The following is a 9,194-nucleotide window of genomic DNA, read 5'->3' as shown; positions in this document are numbered from 1 at the left end:
AGGATCTAACAAAACAAGACCAGAAAGAACACAGGTGGGCTGTGATGCTCCAAGGCAGAGCTGAAAGTGAACTGCACTGCTGAGGAGAACAATGTAAGCTGTTGCTGTTGGACAAGGCATTGGATGCTATAACCCACAGTCTAAGGGCTAACACATCAGCACAGGGAACCACAAATTGCTGGTTTTTAGAAACATAAACAAAGAAAATTTCTTACAGTCTAGATTATATATCACACTGCAGATCAACCATGCAAGAGAGACATCACTTGGTTCTTCAAATGAGAAACTTGACCATTGAGAATAACCAATCAGAGCCAGCTAAGAAAGATTATTTTATTTTGATAAGGTTTTATTTTTAATCTTGGAATTATTGTCATCTCCAAAGGTACCATGCTCTTTGAAAAATCCAATTTTCTTTCATGGAAATACTTGTTATGTAAATTTTTTGACCAGTCACAGAACTTAAGTAGAAACCTTCCCAAAGTCAATGGTTATAGAGGTGACAGTGGGGGCTACAAGAGCTCCATCACCAGCAGAGAATAATACAGCATGTAACCAGCATGGACTCCATCAGTCACATGAGGCCAGTATTTATTGTAGGAGAAAGCCACTGACCACATCTTCATGTGAACACACAGACAACATCACAGCTGAAAAGATTTTGTTACTTTATATTTTTAAAGAAATTACTCCAGGCTTCCTAGTGTGCACCTTAAAATGATATGAAAGGACCCGAGTCCATCCAAGCTTGACTCCAGTATTGTGGGGTGCCTTAGACTGAACTGTTGACTCCTCTGAGTGCACAGGGTAATTGCTAAGACCTGTGGGTTTTCCAGCAGCACCTGATTGATCTCTACCTGTGATGGAGCTTTCCTGGAAGGTGGAACGAACTGGTTGAATGAGGCCATCTGAGGGCCACAACAGCAGTCTTCAAAGCATGACTAGGAAGTGGAGGTCTCTGCTGGAACTGTGTGCTGACCCTTGCCTTGCCTGGCCAGTAGAGCTTCATAGTCCAGAACCGGTTTGAGCTGGATATCTTCCTTTAACATACCTGGAATGTGCTACAAAGTTGCACAAGTGTCTTCAGAGCTGCTCTGCTCTCACAGGGCTGCAAGAGCTCTTGGGGGTGGGCCCCAGAGGAAGCCACAAAAGCCAGACCACAGCACTGCACTGGAGGACACCGTGTCACCTCAGTGGTGTGACAAAGCTTCCCACAACTGGCTGGACGTGCCTTTTGGCTTCCAGAGCTGGGAGGCAAAAGGGCAAAGGGAAGGGGTGTCGCTGTGTTTGCCTAGATGACAAAAACCCAATGATTTTATCCAGTGACGCGTGTTAGCCTTGACAGAATTGAGTACAGGGAGCTGACTCTGACCTCATAAAACCCCCAACAAACCATTCCCAAGTACTTTTCTGTGATACAACTCTGTTGAAGAAGGTACAATTAGCAAGCCCCCCCTCTCCCCCTCCCCCATTTCTTTCCCTGTCTTTAATGTTAACCTCTCTACCTGCAAGGTCTGCAGACAGAAAGGGGTCTCCACTGCAGGCTGTGCTGCTCCCCTGCCAGCCAAATGCCCAGAGAGCTTTTCCTTTGCTTCCATGCCTGGTGAGACCACTCTCTTACTCTGCAAATACTGGTGGGGGAAGTGGTAATTGTTCCTCCTAGAGGTAATTGGCACTTGGCAGGATCTTACTCATCTTTGTGGTGACGGGGGCTGGTTTTCTAGGCTCTTCCACCAGCAAAGCAGGCTGCAGGGATGTGGCTCTCCACCCTGCAAACATTTAAAAGCCTCTAAGCCAGGGGTGCAGCTGTCTTCATTCCTGCCTGGAGCCTGCCCTGCCAAAGCCTTCACTCATGCTGGGTGAATGCTGGCCTCTCACACCTTTCCAAACAAAGCAGGTCTGACCTCAGGGAGTTAAACACTCAAACTGGCCCACAGATGAGGGTGTCTGCTCTGCTTTGTGGATCCGTTCAGCAGAGTAGAAAGGAAGGTGAACAGATGCAACTGCACCCCTGTAATATTTGCTGTTACATGCACATGCTGCCGAAAGCTATAGGAAGATCCCAAGGGTATGGAAAGGCTTCCCAGCCCTCTGGATATGACACCAGCTAATGCCACTATGGGTGCTACATTCCCCAGGTAGGAGCTCATCCACCTGGGGAACTTGGGAAGCATGCTTCTCCAAAGCTCTATCCTTTTCTTCTCCCTCACCTCTCTATCTTCCTTGCTCCAAGGGATTATTTTCCCTAAATGCTGGGGCCTGATCCTAGGAGCAAACAGCAGCCAATAGTAGGGTGTTAGGGAGAGTTCTGCCATCAGTGAGTGGCCCTATCTCTCCCTTTGACTCTTGCTGTACATATCCCCCTTGTGCCATTCACCTGTAAGCAGCTGATTCCCCTTTTTCCTCCTCTACAGCTCTTCCCAGTCTTCTCCAGTTCCCACATATGCCTTGCCGGTCTGGCAGCAGCTGCCCTCCATGCAGTGAAAGAACATTTCCAGAGCCATCGGCCCCAGCAGGCAGCTGTGGGAGCTGGGGCTGTGTGGCACAGTGGGAGCACTGCTGCACTCTGCCTATCCTGGAGCAGCTGGCTTGGCTGGCAGCCACCTCCCTGCTCTGCCACCACTGCTGCAACAGCCCAATTAGTAGCTCAGGTGTTGCCACGGTGTTTGGCTGCAGCCCAAGAGCTAATGATGGAGCAGGTGGCAGATGTGAGGATTGCAGAAGGTGGCTAGAGATGAGGGGAGCACATTTGGAGCAGCTTGTTAAGACCAATCTTTGCAGACCAGCTGGGATGATGGATTTTGCAAGGTGCATTCCTGCTTTGAAGAAGTCTCCAAAACAACCTTCAATCTCTGAAGGATGATGCAGCTGCATTTGGCTCTGCCACCCCTCCCAGGATGTCCAAAATTATTTTGGGATTATAGCAGTGACCATAGCTGTGGCCACTGGTTTACAGCAGGAGGAAAACTCATTAAATCCCAAAGGTATTTAATCAGAAGCAAAGTGGCAACAGGGCATTTACATGTCACTTGTGTTGATGCAACATTATGATAGAGGGGAAAATATGTCATTGTCTGCTGAAAGAAGCTCTGTCTTACCAAATTCCTGCACTGTGTGTCTATCACAAATGACCTGAGGTAGTTGGGAATTACTGATCCTAAAGCAAAGCTATAGAAGGGAGAGGAGAGGAGAGGAGAGGAGAGGAGAGGAGAGGAGAGGAGAGGAGAGGAGAGGAGAGGAGAGGAGAGGAGAGGAACTGAAGAGTGGTGGTAGAAACTGTCTAGAAGTGTACAGGCGGTGCAGTGAAGAACGTGCAACCTGACATGCAGCAAGAGCTTGAGGAGCTTTCTCCAAGCAGGTTGAAGAACTGGTTAAAAAGAGGCTTAGAGCTATGACCAAAGAAGCTGTTGATGCAGTTTGACTCCTGCTGTGCTTACAGAAGCAGGAGTTTGTACCTTCTTTGTAGGCAAACAGGATTATGTCAAACTACCTAATGCCGTCATTCAGTTCTCTTACTAATGGAAACATTGAGTATGGGCTAATTGCTCGAGCCAAAAAGGGAGGCAGGTTTTTATGATCACCATTCTGTGTTACCCTACAAGTACAAACTGCTCCTTTCAGGACTCTGCATAAAGCAGGAGTATAGATCCAGCTCTGCTTGCTTATGCTTGAGGAGTCAGGATACATGGATTGTCTGAATCTTTTCCATCCCAAGCCCCCATCTTTGCTGTCCTTCCCCAGGGCCTGTTTCTGCCTCTGCTGCACTCAGTATCAGAGCTGACTTCTGTGGGAGCATTACAGCCCTTGGGTGTCAGGCCCTCAGTGGGCTGCAAAGAAAAGGAGTGAAAAAGTCTGCTCTTGGGTCTGCATCCATTATATTGATGCTTCTTTCCCCCAGTGGCTCCAAAACCACCTACTGCTGCTGAAACACAGCCCCATCTTGAAAAGAGCTGTGTGACAGTGGGTATCACGGCAGCCATTTTGTACTAATAACAATAATTTTGTACTAATACCATGTCATGGTAGGGAAGACAGAAATGACTAATTAAAATGTTGCAGAGATAGTCAAGTCATGAGAGCATTACTCAAGTGCAATTTAGCTGGGAAGCTGCAATTCACAGCTCTGCTATTACAAAAATACCACAGGGCTTAATTGGACACATTGTTGTCAAGGTATCAGGGTAGCATCCTGCCTGAACACAGCTCCAGGCTACCCACCATCCACACTGGGCATCAGGTCAGAGCCTTCCACTGCTGGCTCCCAAGTGGTTGGTGCCAACTCCAACAACTATAGTTTTTTCTGGCTAATACCAGGCAGGCCTAAGGTGTCTCAGCTTGCAAAGAGATCATAGTTCAGAGTGGCATGCTTAAGATTAAGGTAAGAATATCATTAGTGGGAAATCTAGCCAAGCAAAGGAGATAGAGGGAGAGGAAAGCAAAGGGTAACAGAGAGAGACAGAGCAGCCTTCCAACAGGCCAGAAAAGGGAGGCAGGAAGGACCTGGGTGTGAAGAGGACAACAGCTCCCATACCAGGCACATTTCTCTCCTGCTGTTGCTGTCTTAGAAGAGATGAGCCTGGCTTCTTCTGAAAATGCCTAGTGAGCAATCACTACAAATACCTTCCCTGATACATTCTGTGACACTCTGAATCTAAATGACATATGTTACAGGAGAGAAAAGTGATCTTGCATGGGTTCAACGAGGCATCTCGCCCCTCTGAAAAGGCCCTCCCTGAAAGGCTAATGTGGGTCCACGCCTGCACAAGAGGCAGCAGAAGCAGACAGGCTTTGGGAAAGGGCTGTTTTGATCCTGAGGGGCCTGGTCCAAAGGAAGAGAAAGATGCAGACACATCTTGGCATCTCAGTGCCCTGCAACCAGTGACAACAGCTCTGAGCTTTTGCTGCCCCAGACTGGGAGATCAGAGGTGCAGTGTCTGCTCTGGGCCAGAGAAAATCACTTGTATGAAGAAACACAGATGAGATCTTCCATCTAACTGACCTGCACGTGGTGCCCCTGCAAAACTCTGCTCTGCTCTCTCAGCTCCTCGTGCTGACTGCCAACACAGACATCATGCTCACCAGAGACGCCTCCTTTTCCCTATGTTACAAATGCCCAGTTTTGCCTCAGCTTGGCCAACAGCAGCCCCTCAAACTTCCTGCCAAGGCTAACTGTTACTTACCACCTCTCCTCAGTGGGGCACAATGGCAAGGCTCAGCCCAAGCACAGTGTGTGCCCAGGGTCTCAGTTGGTGCCAGTGGGATGCAGGGGGAGAACGAGCTTCCCCACACCTCGACTCATTCACAGGCCAGCACCCTTGCAGCGGGTCCTGCTGAATGATGCAGAGCCAGGGAGGACATACAGTAGGACTTACTCACTGCTCTGGGATGTCAGTCCTAATGGAAAACAGCAGTGAGGAGTTAGAATATGCCATAAATATTTACTAGCTAAGGCATCCATTTCCCTAACAATTATTAGAAGTCCTTAGATGCTTGAAATTTCAGGATTGGACTCCATCTTCTGCTCCAGCCTTAGGAGAATCCATCCCAGCACCATCCCAGCACCATCCTAGTGAGTCCAGGTCATGCCTCCTGTGCAGCAGGTGACTGCATGGCTGCCAAACCAGCCCCAGATCTGCCGAGCCCCTGGGCAACACAGTCACATCCTGTGAAGTATGGCTGGTTTGTGGATGCAGAAATAGCCCGGTGTGGTTTGAGACTGGGATAAGCCACATTGTTCTCCCCACTGACAGGGGGCTGCTGAGAAATGTCAAGGTTTCCCTTTGCTCTGGGAGAAGCTAGCCCAGTCTCAGCCTTCCTTTCAGTGGTTGGCCCTCCGTGTGCAAACTCTGGGGTCCAGCAGCGCGTTCCTTCTCAGCCTGCACAGCACAGGCACGTGGCTGGCGCTAAGGAGACACACTTTAAATAACCACACCACAGTGACTCATGCCTTACCCAAGGCAGTCTGGCTGCTGGCATATAAAGCATGAAAGCCGATGATCTTTGAAAGAAGAGAGGATCCTACAGTGAGCAGACATATGGCTCAGATCCTGGCCAGAAGGTGGGAGGGGTGGAAGCGTTTCTAAATGAGATAGGCTGGGAGGCTGAGGCTCGCAGGTGTAGAACAGTTCTCCCCAGTGCTGCCCAGCTCTGTCCTCCTGACCTGCTGCCACATGCACAGCCCCTTGCCTCTGGAATTTTCCTGAGCTAGCAGTTTTCCAAGCTGAAGAGGCTTGGGGGTTTGGGAAAAAACATGCAGGAGCAGTGCCTGAGCCCAGCATGGCTGACATGAGGGGGACATCATATGCTCTTTTGCCCTTTACAGCATCTGTCCTGTAGCACCGAGGTGGCAGAAAAGGACAGGCAGTTCTCGTGGTACTGGTGGTGGACCTTCACCTTTCCCTCTAGCACTTCAATCATCCTCCATTTCCCCAACCCCCAACAGTTCCAGAACTGCCCTTCCCACCCTGCCTCACTCTCAAAACTCTCCCCATCCTCTCAGCCCCCTTCTCACACCAGCTCCCCTCAGCACTGTCCCATCCTTCTTTGCCTGTCCCTTTGCTCCTCCCCAGACCTATCCTCCCACACCTCCTGTGCTTCTTTTGCAGCTCCCCTCCCTGGAAGGCCACTCTACAATCTCTGTTTTCTGCTTCTCTGTACCATCTCTGCACCCTTCCTTCCTTGTCTGCTGCCTGGGGCCACATCTTCCCCTCTGGCAAACAGTCACCCCTCAGGACCTACTGTGGTGTTTCCCACAGACCTCCCCACAGCTGCCAACCCCTTCCCACAGCTGTTTCCTCCAGAAGCACCACAGTGGCTTGGCAGGCTGGACCAGATTTCTACCAGCAGCCAATAGGGAGGCCAGCCTTCACCTTGGGTTGCATCCTGCTCTCCCTCGCCTCCTCTCCAGGCTGTGGCTGTGGCTGGGTTGCCCTTGACAGCCACACGAGCTGCCTTCCCCAGCCCACAGGCTGTTTTCAGGACCTGGACACCCCGGAGCTGCTCATCGGCTTTGGCAGGGTAGCGTAAATGTCACGTCCCTGCCTGTTCCCAGGCTGATGCCTGTTCCCGGCCCGGAGCCATGCCCGCGTGTCTCCCATTATGTAAGGCCTAATGTGGATGCAAGCTGGGAGGCCTCGGGCTGGCTTGTACTCCATGAATGACAGCTGCAAAAATGAGAGGGGAACTATTTTTAAACTTCTCCCTTCCCTCCTTCTCCAGCTCTTTTCCCCACAGCCTCAGCCAGGCTGTGTGGATGGCCAGCCCATGAGGGTAACTGGTCCTGCTGGGCTCTGCTGAACAGGTCCTGAGCCATTCTTTGTGTACCTCTTTGCCACAGAGGTACATGCAGCACCTCAGCACAGGGTGGTGGTACCCAGAAGGATGTATCCTCTTCCAGCCCTCCTGGGCCATCAACAGGCCCCTGACATTCTCTCCTTCACCTCTCAGAGCCCTGCTTGTCAGCAGGACCAGCAGTGTTCCTTTCTTTCCACCCAGCCTCTCTCTGTAACTTTAGAAAGGTCATTCCCTCCTCCTGGAGCCACAGGGTTATCACAGTTCCTTGGAGAAGAGAAGAAGGGATCTAGAGGGGGAAAAACCTATCTTCTACTGCAGAAACATGATACCCCAGCACCACCCTGTCCCTCAGAGTGAGGGCAAGAGACAGATGGTCTGGAGCAAGGGCCTGGATAATTGTCCCATCTCCCACTGAGTGTTGTTGGCACAGGGACCAGTAGGGAAGAGGCAAGGTGGGTGAGGAGCTATCTAAGAAAGGGGCTCTGACAGTCACAGGGAGAATTGTCAAAACCAGCAGTGTTTTGCCCCAGAATGCTATAAACAAGACACCACTCAAGTCGGAGCATTGGAAGAAGGCATGCAGGGGGTGGACACTGCCCATGTGCTGCCAGTTTGGCTCTGAATAAAGACTTGGTTCAAGGATTTGCCCATCAAAGAATTGTCTGGAGAGACCAGTAAGTGCGAGGTACCTCTTCACCTGGCATTGCAGATGCTGCTTTAGACACCCCTCCTTAGGAAAGTTGGAGCTGGCCTGTAGCAGGTACAGAGCAGGTTTGTGAGTGGCCATTTTGAGTGTGGAGCTTGTTTAATCTAAAACAGGAGAATTTGAGAGGGAATGGCATCCGTGTATCAAAAATATATGCTAGGGCAAATGTCTAATTTGTTCTCTTAGAAGCTCATCTGGATCATAAATACATTTAGAATTAAAATTAGAAAGAAGTTCCTAGCCAGCCATGGTATAAACTTCTGTGACAGCCTGTCAGGCTGGAAGGTGGGCAGAAGAAGCCTAATTTGGTAAGAGACTCAGCAGGCTGGTAGTCACTGCATGGCAGAAGAGGAGGGAGCCCAGAATGAGCCATACACAGGTCTGAAATGAAGCTTGCAATCATGTCCCCAAACTGGTCCCCAGAGGTATTGGTACAGAGCTGAAACCACAGTGTATTGCAACCTCTGTAGGTTGGTTACATATCATTAATGTCATGCTTCAGGGTCCTCCCAGATCTTTAAAGAGGCAAGAAAGAGGTCACCTCTTTTCCTTCTGGGTTTTTAGGAAATGAATTTCCTTCATTTCTGTAATCTCTCTGGCCACAGCCGCCACGGAGCTGGGGTGAGGCAGGGAGGAGAATAGGGTCACTCCTGCTGCTCTTAGTCACGCTTTGGGTGTGCTGGTTTGCCTTGCTCACAGGCTCAAGACAAAGCCAGCTCTAGGGCTAGGGAAGCATTTCCCTCAGGCTTGGTGTGCTGTGGCAACCCAGGGAGCTTGAGGTGTTGCTCACCACGGCAGGCAATGCCCTTCTGGGACTCCTTGGCCGCATTTCCCCGGTGCAGGTGCTTGGGGAACACTAGAGACACTTTTACTCTCTCCCACACACTCCTGCTGCTGTTCGCATCCTTAGGTTTCTGTGGACTTGGCAACGGGCAGGGAGAGGGTGCCTTTAGTCATTCAGGACGTTCCCGGGGTGGTCCCCAAGTGTCTTGACTCGCGCAGACCCAAAAGAGTCCAAAGCCTCAGCCCTGTTTCAGCGCGGCACGGGGCCCGCACTGTCACAAGCACCTCAGCCTTTGCGACCTGCTATTTGTGCCTGCCCCTTGTCCCCTCACTGCTGGGGCTGCAGCGCACTCCTGCCCTGACGCGGGAGCCTCCGTGAGGGCTGCGGGGAGTCAGCTCGGCGGACCGCGGA

This window comes from Agelaius phoeniceus, chromosome 5, assembly GCF_051311805.1.
Source record: "Agelaius phoeniceus isolate bAgePho1 chromosome 5, bAgePho1.hap1, whole genome shotgun sequence".
NCBI lineage: Eukaryota > Metazoa > Chordata > Aves > Passeriformes > Icteridae > Agelaius > Agelaius phoeniceus.
Note: the sequence above shows the minus strand (reverse complement) of the source record.